We start from the raw sequence: 12,474 nt of genomic DNA, 5'->3' as shown, positions 1-12,474 counted from the left end.
TTTGTTCCAGATTTTGGGGGATTAAGGGATGGGTTTAAACAGCTGTTTTTCTCCTATTTAAACTCCACCTCTTCTTCTTCCTCAGTGTCCCAGCCTTTGCAAAAACCAGTGACGTTGTTTTTCTCAGAGCTTATATTTCAAAACCTGTTTTCACTGAGTTTCTGTGTGTTCACTTCCCAGCTTCAGTGTGCTCTTTCTCTTTGCCATAGGGACGTTGTAAAGAGAGAGTCTTACACCATTTCTACTATCTTGTGAGTGTGATCTTATGTAGATCAACTATGAGGGAGTGTGATCTAGAGAGATCAACTGTGTAGTGTGAGATCGTGTGGGGATCGCTATGTAGACGAAGTTCCGGCTTCCAAACCGGGTTGTGTAGTGGATTTCTCCTCGAGAGTGGGAAGCGAGGACATAGGTCAGCAGACCGAACCTCGTGAACATATCGCGCGTCACAGGATAACGATTCCTAACCCTATCTCCTCTATTTTGATTGCATTAGAATACTGTGATTTTCTTGTCTTAATTTTATTGCACAATTATAGCCTCTTGACCCTAATCACCCCCCCTCTAGGGTTCAACAAGAAATATAACAGAGCTCAAATTATGAAATGGATTTCATACCAGTGCTCTCTCCTTGTATAACCCCCTTCGACAAATGACAGGCTTGAGATTGAATTTGAAAGATGCTAACGCTGGTTAGATATTGAGAAGGAGGATAACAAAGCATTGACCAAGAGGAAGGAAGACAAAGGAGAATGTGGAGTTGAGAGAGAAATTTAGATGAGAGCGGAGATGGTGAAATGAGGGAGATATGAAAGATATAGTCAATAGGAATCAATGTAAGCGTTGTTGCATAATGATAAGGTTAACGAACGGGAAACGAAAAGCCTTGGAGTTTCATTAAAAGCTCATGGCTATCGTGGATAATGTGAATGACTACATTAGCTGAAGGAATTTTTTGCATTATGCGTGGAGTTCAATTGGCCATGTCACTTGATGGAGATTTAAATTCAAGCCAAAGGGGTTGGTGAGTTTTCGTATTCAGCACATTAATTAATGAGTTATGGAAGGTTAAGAGTCTAAGACACTAATTAAAGCTTACTATTGTGATGAGAAGAAAATTAGAATTAAGTAATTTGTAAAGGGCAAAATGGGTATGAAAAAGTTTTGACATGGGTATTCTCTTTTATAAGTAGTATAGATATAGATATAGATTTTGGGCGATTGTACAATTAAAAAACAAGGCTGTGGGGTATTTACAAAAAAGGTTCTCATGAGTCGAGGATTTGGTAGAGGTTACTGTGAACGAAGTGGGACTCAGTGGGACTCTTCATGGGGACCACCATGCGGACGCGTGAACAGAGCAGCAAAGAAGCCTCGTGAAGATATATTGAGAGTGGGGGCCACCATGTGAATGAAGCAAATCAAAGACGCGTTTTTGCTTTTTTTCCTCGTTGCGAACATTAAAGCCTGGCCCACCCGAACCCGATTTGAGACCTATAAAACCTAACAAGTAGGTTTTTTCTTTTTGGTGTGCAGGAGGTCTTGTGCGAAGGTGGCTGGAGAAAACTCTCCCTGTGCGGCTGTGCAAAAGAAAAGGCAGAGGCCTTTTTTTTGGGTTTTGTGCATCCTTTTGAGAGAGTTTTTGTATGAGGGATTTGAGAGTTTATTTGAGGGTTTAGATTGAGTGATTGTAAACCCTAGTTGTATCTCTCCCTCTCTAATAGTAGATCTCCCTCTCCTTACCCCGTGGACATAGGCAGTTTACCGAACCACGTAAAATTAGTTTGTTTGAGTTTGTGGCCATTGTAATAGTTTTTAGGATCCCTCGACAAGCCAGTCCTAGAACTGATGAGAGAAAGAGCCGATATCTTACATTGTTGAGATATCCGCTTCAGATTTTTATTTTCTTGGTGAGACAGAAATTCTTATTGGGATCTTTCTCTCTTATTGTGCATCAGAAACTCTGTCGAAATTTCCGTTGTGCACAACAAGTGGTATCAGAGCTCGGGCTACACTTGGGCTATTTGGAGGAGTAGATCAATTTGGAGGCTCGTCTAGGGCTTCGTTTGATGATAAAGGTGGGATCTTTTAGTAAAAGACTCTATCTTTTTAGTTGTGGATCTATTCTTCGTTCGTTGGTGCGTTGAGAAAAATGTCGGAGAAAGAAGGTGCTTCGGGTGTCGAGGGTGGTGCTTCTGGCGCGAAGACCATTCAGAGTTTGAATATCCACTCTATGAAGATAGATGTGGAGAAATTTAATGGCACAAATAATTTTGGATTATGGAGATGCAAAGTTTTGGATGCGTTGAACGCGCAGAATTTGGAGGATACCTTGGAGTTAGATGGCAAGCCAGATAAGATTGAAGAGAATGTTTGGAAGAAGATGAATCGAACGGCGTGTGGTGTGATTAGGTCTTGTTTGACTCAAGATCTAAAATATGATGTGATGAATGAGACTTCTACGAAGAAGATTTGGGAGATTCTCGAAAACAAGTATTTGACCAAGAGTGTGAAAAATCGCTTGCATTTGAAGAGGAGACTTTATCGTTTCCAGTTAAAGAAGGGAACCTCAATTAGAGATCACATGAATCACTACACGAAGCTTCTTACGGATTTGGCGAATGTGGATGTCATAATTGAAGATGAGGACAAGGCGTTGCTATTGTTGAGTTCCTTGCCCGACGAGGAATATGAAACCTTTGTTCTTACCCTAATTAATGGGAAGGCGTCCCTTTCGTATAGTGAGGTCACTACTGCACTTGTGAATTATCAGCTTCGGAAGAAGGATAAGGAGGCTTCAGTTGAGCCGGTAGCAGAGGCATTGGCCGCAAGAGAGAAGGGTCCAAACCGGAAGAATTGGAAGTCACAGTCTAGAGTAAGGCATCCTACAATTAAAAAAGATCAGTGTGCTTGGTGTAAGAAGACTGGTCATTGGAAGAAAGATTGTCCAAAGCTCGACGAATGATGAAGAATAAGCAGAAGGGAAAAGGAAGGCAACCATCATAAAAAACAAACATTATATCGGATGGTAATATTTCTGACTCCTCTATTTATTCGCTTTCTATCAGTCCTACGTGTAGCTATTCGGATATCGGATGGTAATATTTCTGACTCCTCTATTTATTCGCTTTCTATCAGTCCTACGTGTAGCTATTCGGAGGAATCCGAGTGGATGTTGGATAGTGGTGCGACCTATCATGTGTGCCCTAGAAGGGAATGGTTCTCCAGTTTTGAGAAGCTAGATGGTGGTGTGGTGTACATGGCTGATAATCGTGCATGTCAGATCCTTAGGATAGGAAGAATTCGCATAAAAAATATTTGACGAGACTGTTAGAGAGTTAAATGATGTGAGATATGTTCCTTCTTTGAGGAAGAACTTGATCTCAATTGGAGCTTTGGTTGGAGAGGGTCTGAAGGTTCATGTTGAGGACATGGTTCTCGAGATTGCGAGAGACTCTCGTATTTTGATGAAGGGTGTCAGGAGGAATAACCTGTATTACTTGACTGGAGGTATAGTGACAGGTGGAGAGCTGACGACTTCTGTTGATTCGACTAGACTGCGGCATTTGGAGCTTGACTATTCCAGTATTGATTTATCGCATAGATTGAAAGAGGGTGTAAAGACCTGCAATTTAAAGTCCAGTGAACATGTTGATATGAGCAAGAAGACCAAGGTGAAGTTTGACACCTCTATTCACCGAGTTAAGGGTCATTCTGGAGGAGTTCACGTGGATGTTTGGGGGCCTTCCAATGGGGCATCATTGGGAGGTAATCGAAGTTTGGTTTCCTTTGTTGGTGGCTGTTCTAGGCGTGTTTGGGTTGCAACCAAATCCCATTTGGATAAAGTCCTAGTAGTCTCCAACAGATTGAAGAAGTGTGATATTGGTAGAAAGGTGAAGGTACTTCACTCTAGTTTGGGTGGAAGATACAAGATGGACCTGTTTCTGTATTGGAGCCGAGCTCACGGTATTTCGAGACACTTTCTTGGAAAGGAAATTTTGGGGCAACTAAATAGGGTGACAAATTTGGAGAACCGTACCTTACTGGAGGAGGATCGGTGTTTGTTGTCAAGCAATGGTTTGCAGAAGAGGTTCTAGACTGAGGCTTCGACATATTTAGGTTATCCTATTAAAGAGTTGTCAACTGCTGTGATTGGAGGTAAAACTCTATTGGAAGATAGGTCTGGTAGTGTCACTTTGGTTAAGGCTTCGATAAGGGAGCTATTTGACTCTCAGCAGGTGGAGAGTTTTGGACAGACCTTAGATGTATCACAGCGGGTGGAGATGGATGCTACTCCACATTAGGTGAAAATTACTCCAGATCATACTGTATTTTTTGGGATTCCAGCTGAGGTGATACAGCTTAGGGATCATTTGGATTTAGGTGCAGATGATGAGTTGGGTTTTGATTCGAGTGCAGCTGGCAGACATAGTTTGAATATGGTCATTGGTTCACCTCAGGTGGAGGTGTTTGAGGCCATTGGAGGTGCTATCAGCTGTAGAGTTGATGATATTGGAAAAGGGTTGCGAACTCTTCTATTGGATTGAGGTCGTTCGCGACCATTTGGGTGAACTACATGAGGCTTGATTCCTTGGGCAAGAGGATACGTACGCAGTCTTTATGATGCAGCCGGATTGGATTTTGATGGGGTGAGATCGATTTGGTGAGTTGATACCGACATTTGGAGAATGTTTGCATTCTCATTTGGGTTCTCTACTTGTTATGGTTTGAGTCCATATCGTGAATTATTTCACTTCGTACTAGACGTAACAAGTGAGACATTTGGTTTGGTTGGTATCGGCTCAGTTTTGGAAAAACTTCGCCGAGGTGGAGAATTGTAAACGAAGTGGGACTCTTCGTGGGGACCACCATGCGGACGCGTGAACAAAGCAGCAAAGAAGCCTCGTGAAGAGATATTGAGAGTGGGGGCCACCATGTGAATGAAGCAAATCAAAGACGCATTTTTGCTTTTTTTTTCCTCGTTGCGGACATTAAAGCCTGGCCCACCCGTACCCGATTTGAGAGCTATAAAACCTAACAAGTCGGTTTTTTCTTTTTGGTGTGCAGGAGGTTTTGTGCGAAGGTGGCTGGAGAAAACTCTCCCTGTGTGGCTGTGCAAAAGAAAAGGCAGAGGCCTATTTTTTTTAGGTTTTGTGCATCTTTTTGAGAGAGTTTTTGTATGAGGGATTTGAGAGTTTGTTTGAGGGTTTAGATTGAGTGATTGTAAACCCTAGTTGTATCTCTCCCTCTTTAATAGTAGATCTCCCCCTCCTTGCCCGGTGGACGTAGGCAATTTACCGAACCACGTAAAATTAGTTTGTTTGAATTTGTGGCCATTGTAATAGTTTTTAGGATCCCTCGACAAGTCAGTCCTAGAGCTGATGAGGGGAAGAGCCGATATCTTACTTTGTTGAGATATCCGCTTCAGATGCTTGTTTCTTTGGTGAGACATGAATTCTTATTGGGATCTTTCTCTCTTATTGTGCACCAGAAACTCTGCCGAAATTTTCGCTGCGCACAACAGTTACTCATATCCATCAAGAAGGAAATCCTATTTCGAATTATTTGGTGAGACGCGCTTTGGAGATTGAAGTGGGTTCAAGGCTTATTCATGATCTACCAGATGATATTCAAGTTCTTTTAGATAGTGATTGCTCTGAGGTTCCTATGCCCCATGCTTGTGCTAAGGGGGGGGGGCGGTTATTCATTGGTGTAATTTTAGGGGTAATGGGATAATTTTTGGAACAACATTGTTTGGTGTTATTCATTGGGGTAATCGGATATGGATTCAATTGTATGGTGTTATTGGTTTGTTGGGATAAATACGAGAAAAATACACTACTTCCCCAAAAATTACCCCGCCTATATAAACACTGCTCAACCCCACCCTCAAAATTTACCCAAAATTTTTTGCTAGAACAATATGAGAACAAAATTACCCCACTTCCATCTCTTCCTCCTTGTGCGCCTCCTCCTTCCCCAAAGAGAACCCACCACCAAGCTCCAGCCCCTCCTCCCTCTCGTCTCCGCCAGTCTCCGTCGAAGCGGAATCCTCGAGCTTCCTTCGCCCCACGTCGGAATCATGTGGTTGTTCCCACCATCCGATGGGGTACATTGTCGGAATCCTGAACCCCTCGGATCTAAACCCCAGAGCTTGATGATCATTGGAGATTAAAGATGTGGGTCCTAAAGTTCGGGTTTTGGATAAGAAGGGGAAAGATGCGAATTCGAAACCTAATTTGTTGAGGAGGGCCAGTTTGGATGTTGATTTGTGGAAACTTGATGGAAAAGATTCTAGGGTTTCAAAAGAAATTGCTCCCAAATCCTCGATCTGAAAGCTTGTGATGTTATTAGAGCTCCTGATGAAATAAACAATTGTGTCATTATTTGAGCTCCCAAATCCTCGATCAAAAGTAATTTCTTTCTTCACGAGCTATTTTGAGCCCCCTAGGCTACCAACAAAAAAAAGTTTTCAGTTGTCCACGATGAGTTTCATACTGTGAAAAGATATATAATTGTGTCATTAATTAACAATAGAAGAAATTTTCTAAATAAACTCATTCATAATTTTTTTAAAAAAATCGACCATCTTCTGATTTTATTACAAAAATCGACCCACTTTCTGGCCACGTTAGCATTGTGGCCAGAAAGTGGGTCGATTTTTTTTAAACGCGATGCTAAATAGTCAGGGTTGCCAACCCCGACTATTTTGGAGGCCGCTATTAATTTACATGCTAAATTAGTCGGAGTTCGAAACCCTGACTAATTTAGCACATGTTAAAATTGGTCGGGGTTCCCAACCCCGACCATTTCCTTTTAGGTCGAACGAAGACGCGTTCTTAAGAACGGGTAGCTCGACGGCAGCCCAAGGAACGATCAGGAAGACGAGGCAGCAGGGGGAGATGTAGTACATGGAAGTGATGGGGTTCAAGGAGACCCCCTTGGAGGTGAGCAAGATCTGGATCAGGACCAGCCTGGTGGCCTCGAAGGTGACGACGGCGATCTGGAGGACGACGGGGAGCTGGAGGGCGACACCCCAAGGGTTGAAGAGGGCCTCGCCATTCCTTCTTGAAGAGGACGCCGAGGGAGTAGACGGCGACGGGCATCAGGGCCTTGAGCATCTGGATGAAGGAGACGGAGAGGTAGACGTAGGCGGAGTTGGAGAACCAGAGGAAGAGGGAGTAGAGGGCATCGATGGGGATGACGGAGGAGACGTAGAGGTCACGTGACATCGGGGGGGAGGCTGGGGGCTTGACGACGCAGAGCACGCGGATCAAGAGGAAGGCGAGGGAGGATCAAAAGGACATGTGGACTAGGGTGAGGGAGATGGGGAAGGGGAAGTTGTACATATGGATGAATTTGGATTTCAAAATGGTCAGGGTTGAGAACCCCGACCAATTTAAACGTGTGCTAAATTTGTCGGGGTTTCAAATACCGACTAATTTAGCATGTAAATTAACAATGGCCTCCAAAATGTTAGGGTTTTTTAAGCTCTTGTTGCATTTTGGAAATAGAGATGAGAGAGAGAAGAGAGGGAGAAACAAATCACAGAACACACAGAATTTACGTGGTTCACTTCTCGATAAGAGAAGATACGTCCATGGCCGCTGCAGGAGAAAATTTCACTATTTTTCGTCAGTTTACAAGTTGCCCTAATCACTCTTTTAATAACATAAGGGTTAATACAAACAACAATCTCAAACAGTTTAGAAAAAACGAGCCCAGACCCAAAACCCAACTCGCGGTCGACCGCACCTGACGCCGCGGTCGATCGGACAGAACGACAGAAACTACGTAAATCGATTACAGGGTTCGTGATCGGGACATGTTGTCGTGGTCGATCGTCAAAAAATCCAGAGACCACCCTATATTGTGCACGTTCGCGATTGATTGCATCTTGTCTCGCGATCGACTATAAAGCCTCCAAAGTATTTCCTTCATCCAAAACCTGTTCTTCATCATTTTTCCTGCAATGTTGTTGTTCCTCTTCAATTTCCTGTTTCCTCTTCAATTAAGAAAATAGGGCAAGTCGGATAGTTAGACTCCACATAACCTAACAATCTCTCACTTAGAGACTAACTTTCAATCTTTACCACCTTTCCTTGCGGCGACGGTCTCCCATATCATCAAGTAATGAGGCCAACTAAAGTTGAATACAACTTCAGTTTCTCCGTAGTAATAGTCTTCGTAAGCATATCGGTCGTGTTCTTGCTTCCTTGAATCTTCACAAGTTCTAACATGTCATCATCCAATGCTGACCTTATGAAGTGATAACAAACCTGTATATGTTTGGTCCTGGTATGAAAGGCTGGATTCTTTGCCAAATGGATGGCGCTCTGGCTATCACAGTGTAAGACACTCTTCTTACTTTTCAGTCCCAATTTTTCAAAGAATCTCTACAACCATATCATCTCTTTGCTAGCCTCTATCACAGCAACATATTCTGCCTCTGTAGTCGACAGAGCAACGATCTTCTATAACGAGAGACTCAACAGATGGCAGTAGTACCTAATGTGAACACATACCTCGTAGTGCTCCTCCTCTGATATATCTCACCAGCATAGTCTGCATCAACAAATCCCTGCAGAACCAACTTGCCTCTCTTGAAGCATAAACAATTTTCTATTGTACCTCGCAGATACCTTAGAATCCACTTTACTGCTTCCTAGTGTTGCTCTCCTGGATTTGACATGAATCTACTCACAGCTCCCACTGCATGGGTAATGTCAGGTCTCGTGCACACCATGACGTACATAAGACTTCCAATGGCTGAAGCATAAAAATCTTCATCATGTAATTTTTCTCCTCATCAGTCACTGGACACTGCTCTTTAGTCAACCTGAAATGACTAGCTAAAGGTGTGCTAACGGCCTTAGGACCACTCATTCCAAACCTTTAAAGCATCCGTCTAATGTAATCGGCCTGAGATAACCGCAATGTGCCCAAAAACTTGTCTCTGCTAATCTCCATCCCCAATATCTCCTCCGTTGCGCCTAAGTCCTTCATGTCAAACTCACTCGACAACTGCTTCTTCAGCTTCTTGATCTCACCCATGTCTGAACTGGCTATTAGCATGTCGTCGACGTATAGAACCAAAATAATGTAACTAGTGTCAAACTTCTTGAAGAAACAACAATAATCCGCATTGCACCTGGAGTATCCGTTCCTATGCATGAATCCATCGAATTTTTTGTATCATTGTCTTGGAGCTTGTTTCAGACCATACAAGCTCTTTTTCAATCTGCATACCATCTTTTCTTTGCCTTTCTGAGTAAACCCTTCTGGCTGCTACATGTATATTTCTTCCTCTAGATCACCATGGAGGAAAGTTGTCTTCATATTTAATTGCTCGAGATGTAGATCTTCAGCTGCAATAATACTCAGAACCGATCTGATAGTAGTCAATTTGACTACAGGAGAATATTTCCGTGTAGTCAACTCCTTCTTTTTGCTGAAATCCTTTGACCACTAATCTTGTCTTGTATCTCTTAGAACCATCATGTTCCTCCTTGATTCTGTACACCCATTTGTTACTCAAGGCTTTCTTTCCCACTGAAAACTTTGCAAGTTCCCAAGTCTTGTTAGAGTTTAAGGACCTTATTTCATCTTTCATAGCAAGCTCCCAATTCCTTGCCTCATCTACTCGAAATGCCTCATCATAGCTTTCGGCCTCTCCACCATCACTCAATAGTAAGTAGTTCAAATGAGCTCTGGACTGTAGTGATGGATACTTCGGATTTGACTTTGGAACTCTTGCTGACCGCCTCAACTCTCTAACGGGTGAATTAGGATATGCATCTTCATTTGTCCTCTTTGAAGTAATATCCTCCATCATCTCTTCTTCAGCCTCTTCTACTGCCTCCTCATCAGAACTGACTTCAAAATTGCTTCCATCTGGAACATCATCTGGCTCGAAGTATGTAGACCCAAGTTGCACTGAATTAGTAGACTGAACAGCATCACGATCTTTGTAGAGGACTGTTTCATTGAAGACAACATCTCTACTTCTGATGACTTTCTTATTCTGCTCATTCCAGATTTTATAGCCAAACTCATCACCACCATATCTAATGAAATAATACTTCAAAGGCATATAGTCAAGTTTGTTTCTTACATGATCACTCAAATGAACATACGAAACGCAGCCAAAAACCCTTAGGTGAGAAATGTTTACCTTCTTTCCACTCCATACTTCTTTAGGTATTTTGTGCTCTAAAGGCACTGATGGTCTCCGGTTGATCAGGTAGGCAGCTGTGTTGATTGCTTCTGCCCAAAATTGCTTTAGAGTCTTGCTTGTAGTCACATGCTTCTGGCTCTTTCAATCAATATTCTATTCATCCGTTCTGCTATGTCGTTCTGCTGAGGTGTACCTGTCACTGTTCTCTCTAATCTGATGCCACTATCATAGCAAAACTTATTAAACTCTGAAGTTCCATATTCACCGCCATTATCTGATCGAAGCTTCTTGATCTTCAAACATGTTTCATTTTCTATCATAGCCTTTCACCTTTTGAAGACTTTGAACACTTCTGATTTGTGTTTCATGAAATAGACCCAAGTCTTCCTCGAGTGATCATCTATGAAGGTTACAAAATATAACCTTCCACCAGTAGACTGGACTGATGCTGGACCCCACACATCTGTATGAACTAGCTCAAGCTTCTCTTCCTTCGGTGTTCTGCCAACTCTTTTGAATCTTATTATCTTCTGTTTTCTGAAGATGAAACTTTCACATAAATCAAAATCAGTTGTCCTCAAACCTGGTAACTTTCCATTCAATTGCATAATCTCCAGGCCTTTGCTACTCATGTGACCAAGTCTTTAGTGCCACAAATTTGGATCTTTCTTGCTCTCAACCACTGCAATGGATCCACGTGCATCTGTCGTCATGTAGAGAGATCCACTCTTCATACCACGGGCTATAATCATAGACCCATTTGTAACCTTCCACTATCACATGCGAAGGTTGATATATATCCCTCTTTTGCCAACTGTCCTATGGAGATCAGATTCTTCCTCAAGTTAGGAACATGTCTTACATCATTCAGCTTTTATATAGACCCATTGAGTTTAATTTGCACTGTTCCTTTTCCAACTACATCACACGGTTGATCATCGCCAAGATAGACTTTTCCTAAGTTTCCTAAAACATAGTTCTAAAATAAATCTCTATTTGTGGTAGCATGAAATGAAGCTCCTGAATCCAGCACCCATGATTCTGTCTTGCTCTCCAGCGAGCAAATAAGGGCATCATCTGATTCTCCTGAGGTGACGTTTGCTTCAGTCTTACTCTCCTTATCTTTCTTGGGTTCTCTGACTGATTCTCATAATGTCCAAACTTGCCACAGTTTCAGCAGTCAATATCTTTCTTACTTTTGCAATTTCTGGACCTTGACATGTCATTCCTTGAATTAGGTCTTCCACGTCTATTCTCTCTATTTCTGTTTCTATTTCTGCATCTGCTCTCAACATTCAATACCGACCCTGAATTAGAAACTCCTTCTTCTTGTCTTCTGATCTCCTCAGTCATAACCATGTCTACAACTTCTATAAACTTTAGTTTTGATTTTCTACATGACGCGCTAATCGAAATAACGGTGCCCTTCTAACTATCAGGCAACTGACCAAGTATTAACATGGCTTGAATTTCATCATCAAATTTAATATTGATGGAGTTTAGTTGATCTGTGATCTCATTAAACTCATTCAGGTGTTCCTTGAATTTTTGGTTCTCGGACATCCTCAAATTAAACAGCTTCTTTATGAGATGTACCTTATTCGCCGCAGAGGGTTGTTCATACATACTAGATAACACAGCCATGAGATCTGCCATTGAATTCTGATTCTTGATGTTGAAAGCTACAGATTTGGACAAGGTCAACCTGATTGCTCTAAGGGCCTTCCGATCTAATAGCTTCCACTCTGCATCCTTCATATCCACCGGCTTCACTCCCAATGGCAAATATAGATCCTTTTGATAGAGGTAGTCTTCCATCTGCATTTTCCAGAACCAAGTTTGTCCCATCAAACTTCTTGATCTTGGACGTCTCATTCTCAGATCCCATGTCTCTGACCTCTGTTTTGGGAGAAAATCGATTTCTTCATTGATGAGTTCATTACAACTTTAAACGTTACAATGAAAACAAAAAGGTTAGTCTTTTTATAAGACTTTCAACAAAGATTACAACTTTCCTTTTAAACAAACACAACGGACGTTTATCCTCCGCTGCTTGGGTGGGATCTTGGCCTGTGACGGGGATGTTGATATCCGTGGACTACCAAACGATTAGATCAGATCCGAAGCTCCATTGATTCGCTAATGAATCAAGAAACGGAAGCTATATATTGGCAATAACGAGATAATCACTCTTCTTGAGATTACCGCAGCGAGGCAATCTCAAGACAAAGAATCGGGAAGTGTAGATCTGACGAGCTCATCTTCTTTATGCTGACGAACTTGATCCGGTCTTCTCC

At 42.2% G+C, this 12,474-nt stretch overlaps 1 pseudogene; it reads right to left on the bottom strand.

The window, feature by feature from the left end:
• On the bottom strand, positions 6,740–7,349 carry LOC109842005 (annotated as a pseudogene).

Source organism: Asparagus officinalis, chromosome 5, assembly GCF_001876935.1.
Source record: "Asparagus officinalis chromosome 5, Aspof.V1, whole genome shotgun sequence".
Classification (NCBI taxonomy): Eukaryota; Viridiplantae; Streptophyta; class Magnoliopsida; order Asparagales; family Asparagaceae; genus Asparagus; species Asparagus officinalis.
This window is presented reverse-complemented; position numbering and strand designations above follow the sequence as displayed.